Source organism: Prinia subflava, chromosome 13 (assembly GCF_021018805.1).
Source record: "Prinia subflava isolate CZ2003 ecotype Zambia chromosome 13, Cam_Psub_1.2, whole genome shotgun sequence".
NCBI classification, from domain to species: Eukaryota; Metazoa; Chordata; class Aves; order Passeriformes; family Cisticolidae; genus Prinia; species Prinia subflava.
Genome location: NC_086259.1, coordinates 18310479 through 18333703, shown reverse-complemented (window position 1 = coordinate 18333703; position 23225 = coordinate 18310479). Strand labels below are relative to the sequence as shown.

Here is a 23225-nt window from a genome sequence, read left to right as displayed (position 1 = left end):
GAACTAATCCACCTGCTGTGCTCCCACAGGGATAATTACTCACCCCGTGCTCCCAGCCAGCTGAATTTATGTTTTCAGTGCTTCATTATAGCCACCTCTGCCCAACAACGTGCCCCAACGTGCTGCACGAGTGCCACACTCAGACAAACACCCTCTCCTTCCTGCCCAGAGCAGCTGTGGATGCTCCTGGATCCCTGGGAGTGTCCAAGGCCAGGCTGGACAGGGCTTGGAGCACCCTGGGATTGTGGAAGGTGGATTGGAACAAGAGGAGTTTTAAGGTCCCTTCCAACCCAAACCATTCTATGATTCTGCAGCTCTAGGTGCAATTAGGAGTAGAGATATCTTCAGTGTTGTTCAGATACAGAGATTCACGTGGCAAGGAGGGATTTCTGGAGAGTCCAGAAATGTTATTTAAAAATAACAGGACAGTACATGTGAGAGGAGAGCTCACCAGTCACAACAGTGAACAATTCATGTCTGAAATCCCTGTTTCTTCTGAGAACACATTTTTCATAGGAACTGATCAGAAACATGAAGTCTCCCGAATAGCCAGGTGATGTTAGTGCTGATTTTTAATTTGCTCATACATTGCTACTCTAGGTCACATTCAGCACAGAGCAATGGTTGGTGTTCACCCATCATTTTACCCAAATATTTCAATATTGCACTCAAAGGTGCTGCTCATTGAGGAGAGAAGCCCTCGGTTTGAGTTCTGATCATGGTTAAGGTGCAATTAACAGTTACAAACAGTTAATTGAATGAAGAAAAACAAAAGTTTCAGGGGATTTCTGCTTCTCACCCAGACCATGGAAGCTGGGGCAGCCCTTGTCTCCTACCCTCCAGCAGTGGGACTGGATCCTTCCTCACTGCCAGGGGAACTTGTCTCTGGTGGAGTGGCTGGTGCACAAGTGATGGGAACTGAGAAATTGTCACTGACTGGGCTTGGTAGGGCTGGAAATAAAATGAGACCAAAGCTCCAAGCTTGGTTCTGCTCCTCATTAGCACAGCCCTCATCTTTCCTTCTTTTCCAGGGAGCTACTTATTTCAGAGCCTGAGGAGAGAGCCAGCACCAGCTGGAGATAATTTAGTCCTACTTCACTAATGTTGATGTCTCTGGATTTAATATTGGCTTTTCTGGAACCCTCCTAGGGCTCTTTGGCTTGGCGAGGTGGCTCAGGTAGTTATCCTGAGCATAATATTTTGTTAACCAAGCGGGTGCAGATCTGTTTCAAACACAAAACAGGAATCTGCTCATCCAGGACTAACAAAGCTCCCCAAACTCTTCCCCTGCTGGTTGCTCAGCAGCCCTCAGCTCTGGGGAACATCTTCAAAAACCTTTCAGGCTTAACTAATTTCTGCTGCAGTAACACTCAGAACCAAGCTGAAGCCCTCAGAGGGAAAATCCAGTGGCTGGGGAGATGGAAGTGGATGTGCTGGGAATGCAGAGAGCAGGGGGGAGCTTTGAGCTTTGTCAGGGTGGTCACCACGGGCTGTGCTGAGTGGAAGAAGCATCCAGGTGCAGCCAGGCACCCCCCCTGCTCTCCCCATGGCTCCTGGGGGTACCTGATCCAAGGGGCCTGAGCAATGGCCTGGGGAGAAGCTGGGAGGGAGCCCAGACAGAGCAACTTTTGAGAAGGACAGACAATAAAAAGCTGAGGGACACCACAACAGCATTTGCTCACACCCTTGTGCCTGGGGACAGGCACAAACCCACGAGCTGAAATCCCTGGCAAGACAGAAATCCAGAGGGAGATTAAAAAATTGCCCCTTGCCAGACTGGCCATGGAATATTTTCCTGCAGTGCTGCTCCTGAGCTCCGTCCAGGGGTGTTCCCAGCCTTGTCTTGCAGGATGGTTTGGGACAGAGGGACATCAGTGGTGGAAAGGAGATCCCAAATGTGTCCCATCAGTGCCATAAAAACCATGGGTGTTATTCCAGGAGCAAAGGAAGGGGCACAAAGAGACTGAAAAATCCTGTAGTTTTTACAGTAACTGTAGTTTACCAGATTCCCCTCAGTCATGTGCAGAAAAGCCAAATTTAAAATATCTTTTTGCTTTAATTTCAAACAGTTCAGTTTGATGCCTGTCTTGCACACTGGTCTGGTGGGAAATTTTGGTGAGATATATATCACAAACAGAGTTTTTCTTTCAAACCTCTCAAAATCTCATCTGTTTTATCAGTGGCTGCTGTTACCTCCAGTTATTTATGCAGGTAACTGCAGCCCCATTACTTGCCAGTGGCATGGAAAAGCCCTGGAATTAACCCAGCAGTTTTGATGTCTGCAGTAATTCTACTCTGCCTCCTCTTTCATGAAGAGAAAAATTCCCTACAACACTCAAGATAAAACAAATAAATCCAATATAAAAGCCCATCTAACTGAATTAAATGAAAGTAGCCTCTCAGACTGCCCTTTCTGTGAATCACATTATCTTCGTGTTTACTCCTTGACAGGAGTCTAAATGATCCCAAATTTTATCAGAATAAATCAACTAAACAACAAAAAAATCCCTTCTAAAAAGGACAGGCATTCTTAGCAGTCATCTGGAACAGATTATTCCTCTCCAAGTAGCATTGTTGATACTGAAAGTGTTGTAACAATATCCTTTTCTAATGTGGTTCTGCTGTGGCTCCATCCATAATAAAACCAGTCCATGCCAAAGAACCCACTTAGCCCTGCAAGCTCCCCAAAACCTGGATTATTTGTGTAAGACTCTGATTTGACATTCCAAGCTCCATGATCTGATGAAACTTCTTTTCGTATTTTTAAAGGAGAGCAAGGAATGAGCATCACCTAAGCTGGGGAAATGTTTTTTGCTGAACCATATACCCTTCAAGTCCTTGTAAAAGCTAAATGCCACTAAAGAGAGATGGAAACTAGAAATCCAAACAATTTTCCCTGTTTCCAGCCTTGTAAAGCCTAAAATAACTGCACCTTTTTTAATTTTTAGTATATATTTTCAGCTCTGCTGTGTGGCTGCATTCAAATTTTACAACAAATAAAGCAGAATGTGAATTAGTCCCATAAATGACAGATAAATGTCAATCAAAGAACATCACCTTTACACCAAGATACTCAGAAAATTCCAATAATATTGAGGGCTCAAAAGGAGGCGACTGAAAGAAAATTACCCAGCAGAAAGAACTGAACACTCACCATTTTTTAGCTCAAAATGGATAAAGAAGTGCTCTACCAGGACCCCAAATAAAGGCATTTCTACCACATTAACGGTGGTCAGTGCTGGGAAGGTGCCTTCTCTTCCTAAAAAACATTTCCACTTCTGCCACCTGACAGATATTCGTCTGTCTCAAGCCATAAAGAAGTGATCAGGGACAGAGAGGTGAGGGCTGCAATTCCCTAGGAAAATAGCTTTTAAAATTATAGAAGTCCCATGATTTTCACCCTGTTTTCTCCTTTTCCCATTGCTCACTCGCTCATGTGTGATCTGTTCCTGTCCTACTTATACAGCCTCAGTTTTTCTGGATGTACACATGAATGGTTACACCAAAAAAAATAGTTATCCTTGGTAAAAGCTCTTCAGAACTTTGAGGGGAAAAACAAGTTAAAACAACATCATAACAGAGCCTGTTGGATGCTGGACGTTACCAGTTCCAGCCATTCTGTCAACGAAACGCTTCCAAACAGTTTAGCCCAGAGCAGCAAATCTCAATTAAAAAAAAGAAATAAAATTAAAAGGAGGGGATGAGAAGAGTCAGAGCCACTTCAGAACTCCTTTGAAGTCTCAGTGCTCGCCATCAGTCTGCTGCTCCCAGAGGTCACTCAGCCCAAATGCCATCCCCTGACAGAGAATGGAATTGAGGAGCCCTGGGTGCAGCTTTGCATTGTTGCCACAAACGCAGCCGGCGAATCCTGCCCGTGTGGTTGTTGGCAGCTGCTGGGACAAAACATGGCTTGGAGTCATAACAGGACCTGGGGTCCCCTCCCTGCAGCCCTGCCACCCTCGCTGAGAGCCAGCTGGGAGCCTTTCTTCTTGTTCTCTTTGTTGTCTGTGCTGCCTGATAGCAGAGGTCCTGCCAGCCTGCAATTAGAAACAAGAGCTGTGCCTCTGTGCTCTGTCTGCCCGGAGATAGGGCAGTAATTTATGTAGCCAGCAGGCCAAGGATTTGCCAGCAATGTCAAAAGCAAGTTGGTAACAAATGACTCTTTTTGGGGCACTTCCTTCGCTTGCCAATGGAGGGAAAGCAAAGAGAAATGACAAAGAGTGCTGCTCGTTTCCTTCAGACAACTGTGATTTATTACAGGCGAAGCGAGGAGGATTCCAAAAACATTACTCCTATAAGGGAAGGTAACTCAATCTCCAGCAAAAATAAACAGCCATGTTTAAATAAACCTTCTGAGGAGTGCTACTGCCCTTTTCCCTAGAAATTGGGGCAGCATTTCTCTGCCCTGATATTGTTCCGCTGTGTGAGACGCTGTCCCAGGGATCTCATCTGGTTTGGGTGGCCTGGTAAGTCATCAAAGGATAAAAGGCAGAGAACAAAGAGGAAAATAAAAGTGTTATGAGCTGCAGCTGAAGTTCCTGACAGATGTTGGGTTGTTGCTTGTGGGAAGTGCCTTCCATCTCCAGGGCAGAGGGTTCACCCTGCTCACTGCCCGGGCTCCTGGTGGGGAAGGGGTGGGATGGGCAAGGTCTGTCCCCAGTGACCATCCCAGAGACCACTGGTCAGGGGTTTGGGGACTTCCCCAGCTCTCCCATGAGCAGTGAAGTCAATAAAACAGCAGCACTTGTGTCACACACTCTGCAAGGGTCCTCACAAGCTTTAGAGACATCAGCAGTACCAACAAACCCAAGAACGACGTTCCCATGGCTCAGAGGATCCTGCCCCTCTCCAGACCTTTTCCTCTCCCTAGTGGGAAAGGTGGGAAGGTTTAATATCACCTCCTGTCCTCCTGTCCTGCTTTGGCACCAGGATGGTGAACTGCTCAACACAACCCAATAGAAGTGGGATAATAAGAGTTTGGGAATAAATTCAGACCTTCAAGGGAAGCCAGGGCATGAGTATCCAGCCTGGCAAAGCTTCTGGAGAAATGGCATCAGCTGCCCACTGGCTGAAGTCGTGCCTTTCCTTCTTATCACGCAGCCCAGGCTCTGATGGCGTGATAAGAAGAGCCCCAGGAAATCTCTGTGCTCCCCTGAGCCCTTGCACAACCCACAGGGATTTACTGCCTCCACTGAGTGTGACCCCACGGCACGCCCTCGGCCTCCTCTGCTGCTGGCCTTGCTCTTTGCTTGACTTCCTTATTCCAGAATCACTCCCTAATTAGCACAAGCTATTAGGGAAACTCGCTGCAGTAATGTCAATCCCGTTCTCTCCAATGAGATAAGACATAATTAATGGCACAAGGCAAATTAGGCATACGGTTTGCTTGGGTTTGTAGATCTCTTAGATGCTGTGAACACATCACTCAAACTCAGGGTGGATTTTTTTTTTTTTTTCTTATTAAGCTTATTGTGCTTGATGAAGTTCATCAGCAAGAGAAAGGTAATTAAACCAGCCTTTTCTACCACAGTTTAAAACTAGTAGGATAAAGGAGTGGGGAGAAAACCAGCAAGACTTATCTTTATGGATTTCTGTGATGCTGGAAAGGCTGGCAAGGATAATTTATTTCTGAATTAATAGTGATCTGAGCTGCTGTGATCAGCTGAGAACAAGAGCTTGCCCATAGCTTCAGGCAAATACCTGAGGAGCCCAAGCAGCCAGGACACCCTAAAGCAGGCAGTGCTGCCAGGGCTCCTTTTCCAGCCTCTGGAGACACCAAGACACCTTGGCCCGGGCTCCAAAATAGCTGGCATGGGAATCAGGGAGCTGCTGGCCAGGGGAAAATGCCAGGGGGAGAAGCTTGGCTGCAGCCACAGCCCTGCAGGGAATTGGGTGCTGGTTTCAGTCTCAGTGTGATCCATCCACAGCTGGATAAACTCCCTGAGGCAGAGCCCTGAGGAGAATCACAGCCCTCACCTACTCAGTCAGTGCTGGAGGAGTCACCCTTGAGGTGTGGGACATCTCCCTCACCCCTGGGCCAAGAATTCCTCCTGTATCCCATGCCCTGGTGCCAGCCCTTGCCTCTGTTGATGGCAAGAAAATTACCCAGCAGAAAGAACTGAACACTCACCACTTTATACCTCAAATGGATAAAAAAAGTGCTCTACCAGGATCCCAAATAAAGGCATTTCTACCACATTAATAGTGGTCAGTGCTGGGAAGGTGCCTTCTTTTCCTAAAAAACATCTCCACTCCTGCCACTGCTGGAGGAGTCACCTTTGAGGTGTGGGACATCTCCCTCATCCCTGGGCCAAGAATTCCTCCTGTATCCCACACCCTGCTGCCAGCCCTTGCCTCTCTTGACGGCCACGCTCTGGCTCTGCTCTCAGTCACCTCTCCAGGCTGAGCTCCATGACTAAAAATGCTTTGGGAACACCTCCCCTTGCAGCCAGAGGCCTCTGGAGAAGACAGGACAAGTGGAGGAACACTCATGGCCCCGGGGTGGGAATGAAGAGGTGAACACCTGTGTCTCTGCCCCCACCCTCCCTGAGGGCAGTGATGGTCACTGTGCCCAGAAACATCAGCAGAAGGGACATCCTGATGCCTCAGGAATCTCCTGGTGGAAGTGGAAGTGGATTTTCAGGGGCTTCCCAACCAGGCAGCAAGCCAAAGAGGGGAAGATTAAGGGTCTATACTTAGGGACCCTAAGTATGGATCAAGGGACTGAGACACTAAACTACGATCAAGCAACATTTTCCACTTGTGACTTCATCCCTGAGTGCTCAAACTCCTGCTTGGGAGATCCAGCCCCTCACCCCAAGCCCCTGGAGGGCAGGAGGTCCCACCTGGGACCCTCTGCAGGACTCCTGACCCACACAGCCTGCACAAACAACCCTGCAGGAAAACTCCACTTCAAAGCAGTTTGCACTGAAAATAAAACACTTCAGCACAAGGCGTTCTTCGAAGTACACACCTGTAAGTATGTGTTGTTGTGAGTTTTTTGTATAATTTCTCAGACTGATTAGAAATGTGCCCATTAAAAAAATTAAGATCTTCAGAGTGGTCAGGAAAACCCCACCTATGTTCTCTGGTTTCTCAGCCTGGGCTCCTTTGGAGTGAATTGTGTCAGACATCCTAACACAACTTCAAAGGAGACCCCTGAAAGAACTCAGAAACCATCACCATAAAGTGACTGACAGAGTATTTTAAGAAGTATTTCAACAAGTCAACTCAAATACCTTTCAGAGACAGATACTTTTTTTTTTTCTCATAGGAAGGTTAGTTTTATCTCCCTCCAAAAAATTGAATACTTACACTTTTGATCCTTGCTCTTTCTGGCAGCTTTCACATTTCCATCATTTGGCAATACAGCAAGGATTAGGAGACTTCCTGACATCCTCATCCTCCCTGAAAAAGAACACATGGCTGACGTGTTTGATTGTAGAATTTGGGCACACAACCAGTGGGGATCTCTCACCTGCTTTGTTGCCCCTTCTTGTGCTTTGCCTGCCACACTGACCTGATAAAATGCACTGCCACTTTATATCAGGGAGGATCCAGCCTGGAAAGTTGGATCCTCTCCCCATAACCATTCCCTGCTTCTGAGGCTGTGGAAACACAGCATGGAGCTCCTAAAAGAGAGAATAAAATAGAGAAAAGAAAACATCACATCTACCACGTCACAGGTTATGATTTTGTTGGATTGGTTAAAACAGGGAGCACATCCAGGTTATTGTAAAGGTTTGGTACCTCCTGAACATTTTTCGTTCAAAAAGTACATCTTAGTCTGGGTCTTTTTGGGCAGATTGCCACAGAAAAGGTGACTGGAAACCCATTGATTAAAGAGTGAACATTTGCAACACTTAAGAGATATCAGCCAGCCATAAAAGAGCTGTAAATCAATATTTCATATCTGGCCACACCAGTAGCCATAAGCAATGTGTGATGCCCTCACGTGCCTGATCCGTGACATCTTTTATGACTTCATCTGCAGATTTCCTCAGACCTGGAGGTGTTCAAGGCCAGGTTGGATGGGGGTTGGAGCAACCTGGGATAGAGGAAGGTGTCCCTGCCCATGGCAGGAGGTAGAACAAGATGGGATTTGAGGTCCCTTCCACCCAAACCGTTCTGTGATCCCATGACATTCCCATGTCTGAGCACTAAGGGTATTTCTCTATAACCTCAGGAAGTCAGGGCTGCCTGAATAAATCTTTATCTCCCACCAGTCAGGTGTCCCAGCACTGTGACAAAAGGACCCACGGTGGGAAAGGCAGGGGTGTGGAACTGGTGCCTGCTTCAATAAATGCTTCATACAAAGCAAAGTATTTTATTTTTTGCTTTGCTTCATACCTGAGTGAGGACTGAGATAGGATCCTCTCACCTCTGTATTCCCACCTCCTCCAGGCCCCTCTCCAGGCCTGCCCCAAGATGGTCTCAAGGTGATACAGCCTCCTCTGATTATCCTATTACTACATTTAAAACTTCCATCTCCTCATCACTGCCACATTTGAAGTAAATTTGAGGGCACAGGTATTTTATTAGCTGTTTAAGAACATTTACTGATGGAAGTTTAGATTTCCCTGGTGGCTGAGTATAGGGTTTGAAGCTGTAAAATTTAATTAAACCGCTTAAGGAGGGATAAAATAGGGCTAATTGTTGTGCCCCAGCTAAAAGTAACTTGGCTGACATCAGCTGGGCAGCAAACAGAAAACCAGGGAGCTCCACACATCTCCCACACTTGGCTGGAGAATTTGGTGCAAGGAAAGACAAACTCCCCACTGACCTGGATGAGTCTGTGCCCTCTCCACGTCAGGAACAAGGACATTAAAGTCTCTCAGACCTGTCTGACCTCGAGGATGATCTTTCCTGTTTAATTTGACTGCCCTAAAACTTGGGAGTAGAACTGCAATTTCAAACTGGTAATTACTTGGCAAGTAAATAAACTACAGCAGTGCTGGACCCTGAAAAGTTAAACTACCATGTGAGCTTTCATTAAGTACTTTTTTCATACTTGTTTTCCAGAGAAAGCCTCTGAATTTGAATTAAAACAGAAGAGTCAACAGGAGGAGAAAGTGCGAGTTAAGTGCAAGATATTTCTTTTGTTTTCAGTTGCTGCTTTAAGGACAAGAAGCCAAGAGGAAAATATTAAATAAACACTAGGAAATACTAAGGTTTTGGTGTTTCATGACAATTGTTTTCAGATGGATAGACATAAAATAATCCCACATCAAACTAACTGTGTCTGACATGCCTGCCACCAGGTATGGTCCAAGAGAGGCAGATATGGAGGAAGTGGTGAGAGGGAGGATAAATTTAGCCAAAACCCCCTCCCAGTTCCTCCAGTCCATTCCAGTGAGCTGAGAGGGCTGTTAACACCCACACCTCTCCACTCAGTGGTGTTTGTCAGGATTTTCTTCGAGCAGCATTCCTGAAAGGTCACTACTGACAGAAGCATCCTGCTGTAAAACCTGGCCTCAAACACCTGTGGAACAAACTGGTTTTCCAGCAAGATCAGAAGCTGGACTGGGCAGGAGGATGCTGCACATGGGACCTGCTGTGCTGAGGGCAAGACCTGGATTAGAAATTTGTGTTGCTCAGAAGCTCAGGGAATTAAAGCACACTCAGGTGACACCAACAGAGGCTGGCACTGCCGTGGTTCCTCTTGTTGAAGGAACTTCAGGCAAGAGTATTCCCACAGATCCCGTCAGGTCTTTGGCCACAAAGTGTTTGGAGAGCTCCTGGTAGCTCATGGAAAGCCACCCCTGAAGTGTTTCCATCTCTGGAAGGGAGTGCCTTGACCAGCACTTGGAAATGGCAGCGTCAGGCTAAACCTGTTCAAAATTAAAAATCGACCTAATTCAGAAAGGGGTGTGAATTCCAGTAAATAACAATGGGAGATCAGTGTTCCTGTCCCTCACAGCTGCAGGAGGAAAAAGCCAAGTTCTGTCTGTTCCAGGTCATCTGTTTCCAGACATCCAGGAAACAAGCTACCCATGGAGTTAGACACTCAGACACCGAATTCCATCCTGGAGAACAAACAATAAGGAGAAGGAATTTCTTGCCTTGCCTTTCCTGAAATCTGAACTGCTGTTAACCAGCCCTGTTGAATGACAAACCCACGATCCCATCCCACACAGTATCTCTGGGTTCAGCAGGAGGAAACCTGGGATTCTGTGATTTCTGTCTCCAGAGAGGTGCCCCTTTCTGACACTCCCAGCCACAGGACACACCACAGTTCATCCTCTCCACCACAGCCCTTCGAGGAGCAAAGGAAGACATTTCTCCAAGACTTCTGTCTTCCAGGAATGAAAACACAAGACCAGATTTACTCACAGGTTTCTTCCAGGGACAGCAAAGAGAAGGAGAGTTGGAAAGGCAGGAGCATTCCCAGGGGGTGAGGTCCCTTCTGAAAGGTCCACATAACCCATGCCAGTATTACCATAGCTTGCACTGAATATTTCCTTTTAGCAATGAAATTGAAGGCTGAAATCTGAGCTCTTGGGACCATGGTATCTTGAATGCCACAACAAAAATTCAACTCTATACCTGCCCTTTATTTATTCATCTATGAAACCTGAAATATCTGGGCAAGGTTGAAGTTAGATGACCTTTAAGGTCCCTTACAACCCAAATTATTCTATGGTTCTATGAAATATGAAAATTTCAAGTTGCAAGCAAAATTCTGCCCGTGCTCTGCAGGCAACCTTTCCTCTTCCAGGTGTAGAAAAAGAAAAGTTTCCATGAAAACCTTCCCCTTCCATTGCCCTAACTGTGCTTGGAGCCCATCTAGCAGACCACCTCTATTCCCTCATTCTGGAATTTCCTCTGGAAGTTTCAGGGGCTTTTTGGAGCACAGGGTGGCTCTTTTTGCTGTGCTATGGACACAAAACAAGTCCCATGGCTCAGCAATCTCCTGTCCACTGCAGGACACCTTTGTTATTCCAGCTCCTCCGTGGGATGGCAGGATCAAGAGAACCACAGTGGGAGTGCAGGAGGAGCCAGGTGACCTCCAGCTCCGCTCAGGGATGGGTGTTTATTGCTTTCCCAACACCATAAAGCTGAGCTCAGTCCCTTTCCTGCCAGCACCACTCAACCATTCTTATTTCCTGTGTGTGGAGGTGGAAATGTCATGCTTCAGCACTGATTTGCCTTTTTTTCTTCTTCTTTTTTTTCTTATTTTGTGGTTTCCATGTGCTAAAGCTGCCTGGGAGATGTGTCCTGTGTGATGGTGAGAGGCAGCTGCTCTCCTGTGAGCTCCCAGCCCCTTGAGCAGTGCCCGTGGTGAAGGTGTCACTGGAGGAAGCATTTTTATTGCCAAGATTTCTTCTGTCTCTGGGGCTGAGGCACCACAGCAGATTTTTAACACTGCTCAGAGCAACAGCAAAAAAAAACCCTCAGAGCTCTTTAGGCTCTTTTAAGATGGATTCGTGCACGTTATGGGATTTTATCACAGCACACAAGTCTTGGGTTTCTGTCTTGGTGCAGAGGATTCAAACCCAAACGTGAATCTCCTCCTGTCTGCTGCATCTTTCAGGAGCCAACATTGGCACAAATGATTCTCTTCCAGTTCCTCCCTGCCCAGCTGCCCAGACCTGCAATTTAAGCCTCTTTTTAAAAGAAACAAACTGGCTTTAGTTTGCATTAGAGTAAGGGCTGATTTACCTGGCCCTCTGCTATTCACAGGGCATGAGGACAGCAGTGACATCCAGCAGCAACAGGAGTCACCAAGGAAGATCCACGCACAGAGCAGCTGCCCCAGATAAGTTCCAAACCCTCAGTTATTCCCCTGGAACACATGGGAATAATTTAATGAATCTGAGAAATTCTGTGCAAGGCAGAGCTGGAGGGCAAAGGCTCTGAGCCAGCGTAAGAACTTGAGCAAGGGGGCATTATAATGTCATTAATATTTATTATAATTACATCAGTAATTGTACTCAGGGAGATGATTTCTACTTCTTTTGTGTTAGATACAAAAGGTAGGCTTCAGTTTATCTGTTTTCAATTACAAACATCTCTAAAATGACAAAACCTTCAAGGCACAGCAGATGTCCTATTTACAGATAATTTCCCTAGAGAATGATCCACATTTGTATCTTCAAAAAAACAATTAAAGAGTATCTGTCCAACCAAACATCGCCTCACCTCTGATCAGCACACCTTTCCTCTTGGTGAATCCCCTACAAACCAAATTTGGGGTTAGGAAACAAAGAATTGTCCCAAATCATGTCACTCTTTCTTAACCTGATCCGTGTTTAACAAAGCAATTGTCATAAAGATTTCAGATATCCTAAAGCTGAAACAACTCACTGAGCTACTGAGATGAGAAAAGATCAAATAAGAAAAAACCATGAGTCTGGCAGTACGATTTCATGAAGATGCCAGCTAAACTTGCAGTGGGAACAGCAAAAGTAGGAAAAAACCTCCCAAGAACTCCACAGTGATGCCCTGAAAAAGTGGGAAATCACCCAATGGAGCAGAAAAATCTGAGACTGACATCCTTTCTTGCAAACTTACAGCCTAATTGGAGAAGCTACAGGGAGAGTAGACAGCTCTTCTTGACAGCAAACCCAGGAACTACTAAATTCCCAGCAGAAATTACTACATTTTCGAAGTCATAATTTAATTTAAAACATCTGTCCAGATATGGAGTAGGGAAAAATCTTCTGTAAGAAATAGATCAGGGAGGTCCTTTCATTCCCTGTTTCTTAGAACTTTCCAATTAAGGGAATTTTTTTTTTCTTAATTTTACAATATTGTATCATCTCAAAAACTAAAGTATTTTATCTAGAAGCTTGATTTTCTACAAATAATTATTACCAAAAAATAATAAGGGAAGAATTGTACCTAATTTCTGGCTCCTTTAGTTCCTTTCCTGGGATGATCCTGCAGAGTGGTTTACACATCCCTCAGCACCTTCTCCTAGAAATAAAACAAAATAAACAAGTAACCTGCCTTTCAGGGTGTTTCTTTTTAAAACAAAACCAGAAATAACTCCACTTCACCCTCCACTTTTGCCAAAGCACTTCAGAAACACAAAGCTCCCCACACACCGAGGTGCTGAGGGCAGAGACAAACAGGAGGGTGTTTATTGCCGTGTAAATATTAATTAAATAACAGCTCTGGGGTCATCAGAGCGCCACTGGTGATGGGCAAATCTCGTGAGAGCAGCAGCAGCAACCATCAGCAGAGGAATGAAACCATGGGGTGTTCCCTGGGGGATCCTGGAGAATTTTGGGGGATACCAGAACACTCCAGAAAGTCCCAGTGCCATGGATGCACCCCCAGCACTGCTCCAGCTGGGCCCTCTGCCAGCACAGAGCTGAAGTCTAACCAGCTGAACCACAAGGAATTTCTCTTGGTCCAAAGGAAGATTTAAATATTTAAATTTTTTTTTTTTTTTTTTTTTTTTTTTTTTTTTTTTTTTTTTTTTTTTTTTTTTTTGTCCTTTATGGCTGGAATTGCTCCATAAAAGCTTTGCAATGACAGAATGTCTACGGGAACAAAAAAAAATGTGCCTGTGCCTGGCAGGGCTGAGGGACACTGAGCAGCCACCGTGGTTGGGGGTTCCTGCATCTTCTCCCTGCCTCTGAACATCCCCATTTGGGTCCCCTCCTGCCACAGAGGGTACCCAGGGAATTCCCTCACCTCTGGCTGAAATTCCAGATTGTGGAGACAATCCAGCACTTTCCAGGACCAGCAGGTTTAAGGGTGTGAATGGAATCCTTCCAGGAGCAGTGCAAACTCTGAACTCACTTCTAATCAGAGAAGTTTCAAATGAAAATCTAATTTTTGCAATGAGATATCTTAGGGAAGGGGAGAGGACCTCACTGTGGCCCCATTTGGAAGCCAGGCTAGAGACACTGGTTGTTTGCTGAGGCACATCCTCTTCCCATCCTATCCTATTTTCCCTAAAATAACTCGACCAAGCAGTAATTCATGGTTATTGACTAAGCTATAGAAAATCTCGGGGGAATCGAGGAGATAAATGGCCTTTGGTTTTCCATAAATAGGAGAGATGGGAACAGAGCCTTTATGTCGCCTCAGGCACTGCCAGGAGGGTTTGCAGCTCCTCTGCAAATCTGTAGGATTATATTGCTCTGTGCCTAAAAACATATTTACTCTGGGAACAACAGGCTGGGTGGGAATGGCCCCTTTCATACTGACAAACCACTGGAAAATGAAGTCCTTGATAGATTTTTGCCAAAAAATAGACTTTAGGAAAAAGTAAAGGCCCATGAATTGACATTAATAATGGTGAAAATCTCTGGCTTTTTTGGCAAGTGTCTTTCCAAAGCAGCTCCTGGTTGTGCTCACCCTCCTGCAGCTGCTGTCTCCCTGATTTTCTCCCTGTGGGAATGTGGTGCTGAAAGGGCAGATGCTGGACATGACCCACCTCTTTGTAGGTAATTTTTATTTTTCTGGCTAATCTCAGGCTCTTCCAGCTGGGGAGGCTGTTGAAGCAAGGTTAATTCTATGAAACACAGCTGCTCCTGGAGTTGTTTAGAAGATGGGATTGCTGTTGCATGAGCAACCCTCCACACTTGTCACCACAGCCTCAGCCTTCCTTCCAAACCCGCTGGATCACGGGCACGAAGGGTGACGATTTCCCCGGAACTGCAACGTAATTCCTGTAACAAAATTCCTGCAACATAATTCCTGCAACATAATTCCTGCAACGTAATTCCTGCAACAAAATTCCAGTGTGCACTTCTGGGGTGTGACCAGCACCAGCAGCACAGCACAGGGGCAGTGCCCACCCCGGGTTTGGTGCCCAGGATGTGTCTCAGTCCCACCAGGTGAGCAAACAGAGCCACGCGGGGCTCAGGTGACACCTGCCACCCCTCAGGGGGGTGACACCACGGGACAGCCCTGAGGAGCCCTCCCCTTCCCCAGCAGTAATTCAGGGGATACCAGAGGAAGCAATTCCCATCCTTGCAGCCCAGGAGCGGGAGCAGGGAGCTCCAGGAGCAGGAGGAGCTGCAGCGTGTTGGTTGTCAGCGCTGATTCACGCCCGCAGCCTGGATGTACATCAAATCCTCCGCTGGAAAAGAGGGATTAGTCATTGTTTCCAGAAAAATACAGCTTGCAGCAGACGCCACAATGTATCTCTTTTCTTGTGCTGTTACTCATGCAGTTATTGCTTACAGTCGTCGTTGGCCGATTCGAAAAATTCAAACATGAAATTAATTATTCTGCTCGTTAATTCATCTGCTCCTGGACAAAACCTGCACAGACAAAGCAAAGGCTTTGTCTGGTCTGACGTGGCTGAGGGATGAGAGGTCTGTAGCTTCTTTATGGGGTTACACATCATCCCTCAAGGAAAAGAGGTCAACTTTTCCCCAGGAGAGAAAGAAAAACTTGGCATGAGGGCAGGAAACACTCCGGGTTTTCTTTTCCTGTGACATCCCTTTCCTTGAGAACATTTGCCCTCTTCCCTGGGCAGGGCAGGCAGAGTTTTAAATGCAGATTTCAGCTGTGATCCCTTTTTTTGAAGGAGCTGCTGCTGCCCCTCACCAGGACTGCTCCTCCTGACACTGGTAGTGTTTATTTGTCAGAAGAGTGGATGGAATCACACATATATTCATCTCTAAAAATGGCTTTTAAAGCTCTCCAAGATGCTTCTCCTCTAAGTATTCCTATGGATCATCTGCCAGACCACCAGCCATGAGGCACTATGGAGTGCAGCAGCTCTCTGTTATTTTATGTATTCCTCCAGTTGGAAAAAATCAATCCTTGCTAGAGCTGTGTGGAAAAGCAGGCTTGAAATACTAAGGATGTGCTAGGAAAGGAATAGGATTGTCATCACATAATAATAGGCAAAATTATCTTTCTCTCTGCCATTGCTGCCACTTTTCCTGGAACACCACTGGAAGGAAATAAATTTATCTTAGCTGAACTAGACACCAAAACCACTTCTGCTTTCGTTACTGCTGGACTTCTGTATTGGTTTTTTCTGTCAGTGTAGCTAACAGAAAACAGCGAAAATGTAAAGATTTTCACAAACCCCAAAGTTTAGGATTCTGTGAGCTCTTGGATAACATGCACAGAGGTCCCCCTGCCATGGCCAAACCCCATCCCTGCAGGGAAGCAGACACTGAAAAGATCATTATTTTATAAAAACCTGCCTGTTTCCATAACTCCTGGCTTGCTTCCACTCACACACATTTTGCACACAAATTTGACCATTTTCCCCACACATCTCGGAGGCTGCAGCCATCAGAGCTCTCTGGAGCATCACTTCTGGATGACAAGCTGTGACAGAGTCCGTGAGATCAGCAGGAAAAGAGGAGAGTCTGTTACAGAGAGCTCATCCTGCCCAGTGCAGGCTGCTGCCAGCTCAGCGTTACATTTGCATTTTCAGCTCCCTCAGGTGCCTCAGAAAGGCTTCTTGGATGAGGGACAAACCACAGGAGTCTCAGCACATTTGGGCATTTGGTTGGTTCTGGGCAGCTGGGGAGAGGCCACTGTTTGCTGCAAAGGAATAATGCCAAGGAAACCTCTGGAGGTGATGGACAGCTGAGTGGCAGAGGGCTGAGGAACTCCAGATAATCCTGTCCTTAAATCATCCCCTGCTTCAAAATGCAAAACACTGAAACCCAAAGTTTCTCTAAATGTGAGGCTGCATGGAGCAGACAATACTTCTGCTGCCCTTTTTCTTGGTGATCTAACCCGGATAAAGTCAATGATGTCAAAGAGAAATTCAAAATGCAGCTGTCTTCTTCACCCTGAAGAATTTACAGCTTTAACTGGATTAGGGGAAAAAAAGACAAGAGAATTAACAATGAACAAACAAACACTTCCTGGGAAGAGCATGACGGGGAAGATTTGCTAATGGTGTTAAGAGAGGATTGGAAGGAAAGGAGAATATACAAGGTATAAGAACTGTCAGGGAAACGAACTGAAAACTTTTCTTCCTGCTGTGGAAAAGGATGTCGGACCTTTGCTGGAAAACAGAAATTAAAACAAAGAAACTTTTCTTTTCAAGCTGTGTCAAAAGAACCTTCCCAGGTTTTGACAATCCCTTGTGGAAAAGGTTTTGGCAAATCCCATGTGAGGAGAGGTGAGAGGACAAAGGAGAGCAGAGGGGCTGGGGGCAGCAGTGAGGAACTGCAGATGACACCGGGGGAGTGGGATCAGTGATATTTCTGACCCACAGTTCAGTGGTTTTTTTGACTATAGAAATTGTCATAATTCCTCTCTTTTTGAATTTTAGTATGTGAACTGTCCCCACAGCACCTTTTCCAGCCACTCCACAACAGGCTAAACTCGCTTGTGGAAAGATGCCACATCCCACAGGAGAACAAAAAGGGACTGATCAAGCACTTGGTTCTTTGTGACACGGAGAATAAAAGGTCTAAAATCCAATTTTGGGAATATCTGGCTGGGCTTTTCTTTGCTGCTTAAAGCCCCATCATCAAAGCAACACCAGGACCAGAGGAGACAATAAAACTGCTCCTAATTGCAGTCACTGGGTGCAAAGCAGTGAGAGGATGCCCAGGCAGTGTTTGGGCTGCTAAAAGGAACAATGTGGAAAGGCCAGGCTTAAAGAAATAAAAAAGAGAAGACAACGCTCTTCTGGGAGTGGAGGGAGGTGTGAGATAAATCAGTTCTGCCTAAAGAAAACCCATAAACTGCTTATCAGGTTGTAAAGAGAAATGTGCTGCACATGAGGAATCTGTTCCCAGCTTTTCTTCATGAGCCGTCGGGCAGAGGTCTGAAGGAAGTCACTGTCGTTTTTACAGAGAGAAAATATTTTAACAAGATGTTCTGTCCTTGAGCAGAGGCTCTTCCCTGCTCCCCCTTGATCCCCAGAGCCAAACGTGTGGGACTGGAAAAGCAGCTGAGGAAGAGCAGCCCCCAGTGCCAGCAGGAGCTGCTGGAGCAGCTTTCCTGCTGTCAAACACGTAAATAAATCTCTGCTCCTGAAGCAGCTCTGGAGAGCAGCAGCTCCTGGCCCTGCCACAGGCTGCTGTGGGAGCAGGGAGCATCCCCACGCTGGGCAGGGTGTGGTGGGCACTGGGTGCTTGTGCCAGCCCGGGCACAGAGCCCCTCCACGGCTGCTGCCCCCTGGTTTGGGGAACAAGAGCAGCTCCCAGGACAAAGGAGGTGGAACCAGGCAGTGTCCCCCAGCCACCAGGGCTGCCGGACCCAGCAGGGACTGATCACCTCAGCAGGGTGACAGGAGATGTGTCACTGTGTCCCCAGGCTGTGAAACCCCCGGGGATAACCAGCCTGGATGATGCCAGCATCATCCCTTCCTCCTGTGATTCAGCCTCTCCTCTCCTGGCGCTGTGGGCACCGACATCAGCCTTGCAACACCCCACACTTCTTCCCCTTTAGGGATTAATGGTCTAAATTTCCGTATTTCAGGGCAAGCTGGCAAAAAAAAGCCACATCCTGTGTGAGTCAGGTACCTTGTGTTTCCATCCTGCTGTGATGTGACATCCTGGGCAGATTCCTCCTGCTTCTGCTTCTGCAGATCCCTCCTGCCCCACGTCTGTGAATTTGCCAAGGCAGCCCTGTCCTGCAGCCTCAGTCAAACCTTTAAGCTCTTGAGGGTTTGGGAAATCATAAATATAAATATATAAATTTTTATATAAAAATAAGAATAAGAATAAGAATAAGAATAAGAATAAGAATAAGAATAAGAATAAGAATAAAAATTTTATATATTATACCAATACCAATATAAATACCAATATATATACCAATATAAATACCAATATAAATACCAATATAAATATAAATACCAATATAAATATAAATATAAATACAAATATAAATATAAATATAAATATAAATATAAATATAAATATAAATATAAATATAAATATAAATATAAATATAAATATAAATATAAATATTTCTACATCGATATCAGTACAAATATAAGTATACTCATGTTTATTCAGAAATAAATAGAAATAAATAGAAATAAATAGAAATAAATAGAAATAAATGGAAATAAATAGAAATAAATAGAAATAAATAGAAATAAATAGAAATAAATAGAAATAAATAGAAATAAATAGAAATAAATAGAAATAAATAGAAATAAATAGAAATAAATAGGGTGTTTTGCTTATTGTTGCTGCCTTTGACAGGTGCAAGGCTTTGGGGTGGTACAAGGTTGGTGATGGGACCCATCAGAGGCAAAGCATCAGCCAGGACATTTGGGCAAAATCCATGCTCGTCTCCAAGCCACAGCATTTATTCCAAGCCCAGTGTAAGGGTATTTTTCTTCCCAACAGCTCATGATTTGTGCTAAGTTGTTGTTGGCTGCTCTGCATTTGGAGATATTTTCACATCTGTAAGCCTGTAAAAGGTGACACTGATCTCTCTCTGTTTCTGTGGGTGAGATTATTTTGGAAAAGGCACCTTGTAGGTGTAGGATAGGCTTCACCTCAGCCTTTAATCACGTCAAAACTCAGGTGGTCAAAAAAAAAAATATCTACACATATAAGAAAGTCTTAGTTTCAATTTTGGAATTAATAGGGATGCCAGCCCTTGTTTAGTGCCATCAATCTGTAAAGTCAAAGCTCTTGGGGCCATTTTCACCAAATGATGACCAAAAGCAGATCAAAAAGGACAAGAGTAAATGCACTCTGACTGCAACATGGCTTAATTTTAACCAGCAGGAGTTTCAGGGGGATTTAAAGAAAAAAAAAAAAAAGGAAAAGAACTTGTTGACATGAAGCATGTGGAGTCACTCATCCAGCATTGTGTAAGGGCTGTAAATCTGCCTGGAAATGAGGCATGAAATGCATCATAAAAAGTATATCATCAAAACTATAAGATCAGCTTGAAATTTATGGTAGGGAACTTGGGGAGAGCATTACACATCTGAAACTTAAATCAAATGCTCTTCAGCTGTATATTCTTGCAAAATTTTGCACAGAACTCCTTTCTTTTATTTCTCTCTCCCTGCACCAGCTCTCAGCAGTAAAATCCCCACACTATTTTCTGTAAATTCAGCAACGAAAACTCTGTAATCTGAAAGCCAATACAAAACCTGCCACAGCAAGTGAGTTACAGCAGGAGCATCACTGGTTTAAGTTTTGGGGAGAGAATAAAGCTCAATATTGAAACAGAGAATTCCTCCTCTCCTGCAAATCTTTTGTTGATTCAATTAATGCATCCCCCCATTCTCCTTATTACTTTAAGATGTTCTTCTGGCCTCCATAACCCCGCTGTAATTATCTCCTTGGTGTTAGTTTCTCTTTCTTCATCTCCCAAAAGACAATTATTGTCTTTCTGCCACCAGATGAAAACCAGCTGGGGAGGATAAAGGAGAGAGATGAAGATTTGGGTGTCTACCTGAATTTTTGCCGTGTCTGCTGAGTACGGACAAGCATGATCAAAATTAAATCATTAAATTACTCTTTAAAAACTAATAAAAATTGTTCTTTTGGTTTTACTATTGTGCCAAGGATTTGGGGTCATGGTCCTTCCAAATTACAAGGGCCCAGAGGTTTATCTCACCTAAATTTCCCTGCAATACAAACCAGCCAACAAATTGCCCAGCACAGACCTACAGGAGGTCTCTTAATCTCTAATCATTCACCAAGAAAAGGCTGCAGAGAGCAGTGGGGGAAAGATCCTCCTGCCCACTGAAGAAACACAAAATAAGAGCAGTTTGTGAAACAAACCAAGGATCATCTTTTCCCTGATATCTCTGGCAGCTCCTTGGTTTTCCTGATAATTCTTGAAGTACTGAACCACAGTCCTTACACCTGGAGTAATTCATGCCATATATTTGTATTATTGAACAGTTTCATCTTAATTCTTACTGCAATCTGGAATTGCTCTGTGCCTTTTCCCTGTTTTTTGGAGCCTTGGGATGCAGCATTGTGCAATCCCCACTGCTGCAGCTCGGCCAGTTGTAGTGGAAAAGTTTGAGCAAGGAGAAAAGCTGCTTGGCCAGACACCAAACACACTCTTCAGAATGAATGTCAGGGTTTTGCTAAGGCTCAGCTTTCATGGCTGATGTGGCCTAGATTTGCACAGGCTGCTGACACCTTCCTCCATCCTGCTGGGACCCTGCCCAGGGGTGGCTTTGCAAGGGAACCCTGGGTTTGCCTCTGCTCCCTGCAGAACGGGAGTGAAGGCTGGGCTGGGTTTAGGCTTTTCCTTACTCCTGCTCTGAGTGAAGTCTGAGCTGAGCTGGGTTTAAGCCTTTCCTTACTCCTGCTCTGAGTGAAGTCTGGGCTGGGTTTAAGCCTTTCCTTACTCCTACTCTGAGTGAAGTCTGGGCTGGGTTTAAGCCTTTCCTTACTCTTACTCTGAGTGAAGTCTGGGCTGGGTTTAAGCCTTTCCTTACTCTTACTCTGAGTGAAGTCTGGGCTAGGTTTAAGCCTTTCTTTACTTCTACTCTGAGTGAAGTCTGGGCTAGGTTTAAGCCTTTCTTTACTTCTACTCTGAGTGAAGTCTGGGCTGGGTTTAAGCCTTTCCTTACTCCTACCCTGATCTGTAGCTTGCAGCCTGCTGCTTTCCCATCATCATCATCTCCCAAGCAAACAGAAACCTCTTCTGTCATCTCATTATCATATTGTTGCCAAAGCCAGGCTCACAGGCCACAGAGCAGCACAGAAACCTTCATCAGACAGCACAAAAACTGTGAGTAAGCTCATCCCAGGGCCAAAAACAAACACTCATGCTTGTGTTGAGGCAACCCAAGAGCTGCTAAAGCCTGACCTGTTATGAACACGTGACACATGAAATAAATTTTGCTGAGCATCTCCAGATTAAGTCAGACACTGCTGCCACTGGGCAGCCCGGACGACTTTAGTGTTAGGGAGAGGTCTGACAAATAGAGCAGAAATTTGGAATTCCTGGGTGGGCAATAAGGCCTTTGTGAGCCCTGAGTGAACAGGGATAGCTGTGTGACCCTAAAGCCCAAGGCTGGTGCCCAAGGTCTCTGCTGGACAAGGGGAGCAGCAGCAGATGTTACCTTCATCCCTTGCTGATGGGCTTCCCAGCCTGGAACTGCAGACAAACCCTTCCCAGCCTTCATCCACGGGAGAAAACAGAGGAGTGTCCCCATGACTGCTTCCCAGGGTGCTGAAAGAGCCTGGGTGGAGAGGAGACAAATGGGTCTGTGGTCCTTTGCTTGGTACAAAAGGAGACCCTCAGCAGGCCCTAGAAATGAGCTGGCACGATCACCCAGAGTGACAACAATTCTGCTCCCAAGGCCCAGGAAATCCTAGGATAAAGTGAGGAAGAGAAGGGCAGGGATCCAGAGGCAAAGGCAGAAACAACAGCTGCCAAAAATCTGAGTGGAAGGTCAGTGGATCTCCCTGTCCAGGCTCCTTGCACTCTCCCCTGCTGCCTGCACGTCACATCCCGTCCCTCCCTCTCCAGGAGGGATTCCTGCCCCTGGCTGACACAGAGCTTTGACATTTGGACATCAGGGCAGCAAACACTCATCTCTGAGGAGCAGCTCCTGATTCCAGCACACCATGTCCTGTACCACATTCCAAGTCTCCTCTGCTCCATTTTATCACTGAAGTCTTGGCTGCATCTTTTGATTTTTTCCCTTTGTTTTCTTTCTGTTCTTTTCAGAAAAAAAAAAAATCTTGGTCACATTTTTCCTCCTTCTTTCTCAACTCAAAGCTCCTGAGGTCACTTCAGCAGGTCAGAGTTGGGTTGTGTAGCAGGACATTTGCACGGGAACAGCCCTCCTTGCACAAGTAAGAGAAGAGAAAAATTTAAATAAGTTATTAAAGTAAGAAAAAATTAAGTAAGCTCTTTAAGAAGTAAATTTAAATAAGAAGTTTATTTCAGTAAACTTTTAAGTAGGCTTTGCTGGGTATGAGGGAGGCTGCAGAGATGTGTCCCAAGGGCTGGGTGGGCTGTCACTGGTCTGCCTCATCTGGATCCTCCTGAATGCTCCAGAGCTGCAGGAATCCCAGATTTAGTGAGGAATTCCTTGGGAGAGCCCACTGCAGGGCTTTGAGGGAAAGCCCCAGGTTTGTGATTCCCTTTGCACAGAATAAAAGACATCAAGACTGACTCTGGCCTGAGCTTGGCTGTTTGCCCGTGGAAAACATAACAGCCTGTAATGCTCCTCGTGCCAGTGGGGAGCCCAGTGATATTTTAATTACTGTTTATGGTAACTGAATCGCCATAGAGAATCCAGGAGGACATTTTTGGGTTCTTAACTCACAGTCCATACATTCCTCCTCCATATCCTGGGGAGGTGCTGCAGCCAGGATTATTCTGGTTTG

General features: G+C 45.5%; 1 protein-coding gene across 5 annotated transcripts in view; it reads right to left on the bottom strand.

The window, feature by feature from the left end:
* LOC134557797 (hepatocyte nuclear factor 4-beta-like) overlaps positions 1 to 22686 on the bottom strand; it is a 61383-nt gene extending 38697 nt beyond the window's left edge. For 4 of the 5 annotated variants that reach the window (XM_063411051.1, XM_063411052.1, XM_063411050.1 and 1 more), the window contains exons 1-4: positions 21950 to 22686; positions 12844 to 18550; positions 7520 to 7631; positions 7315 to 7407 (exon numbers count right to left, since the gene is read on the bottom strand). The gene's annotated coding sequence lies outside the window, so the exon portion shown is untranslated. The remainder of the gene's footprint in view (positions 1 to 7314; positions 7408 to 7519; positions 7632 to 12843; positions 18551 to 21949) is intronic. The other variant, XM_063411055.1, reaches the window with a different exon arrangement.
* Between the last annotated feature and the right edge of the window lie 539 nt (positions 22687 to 23225).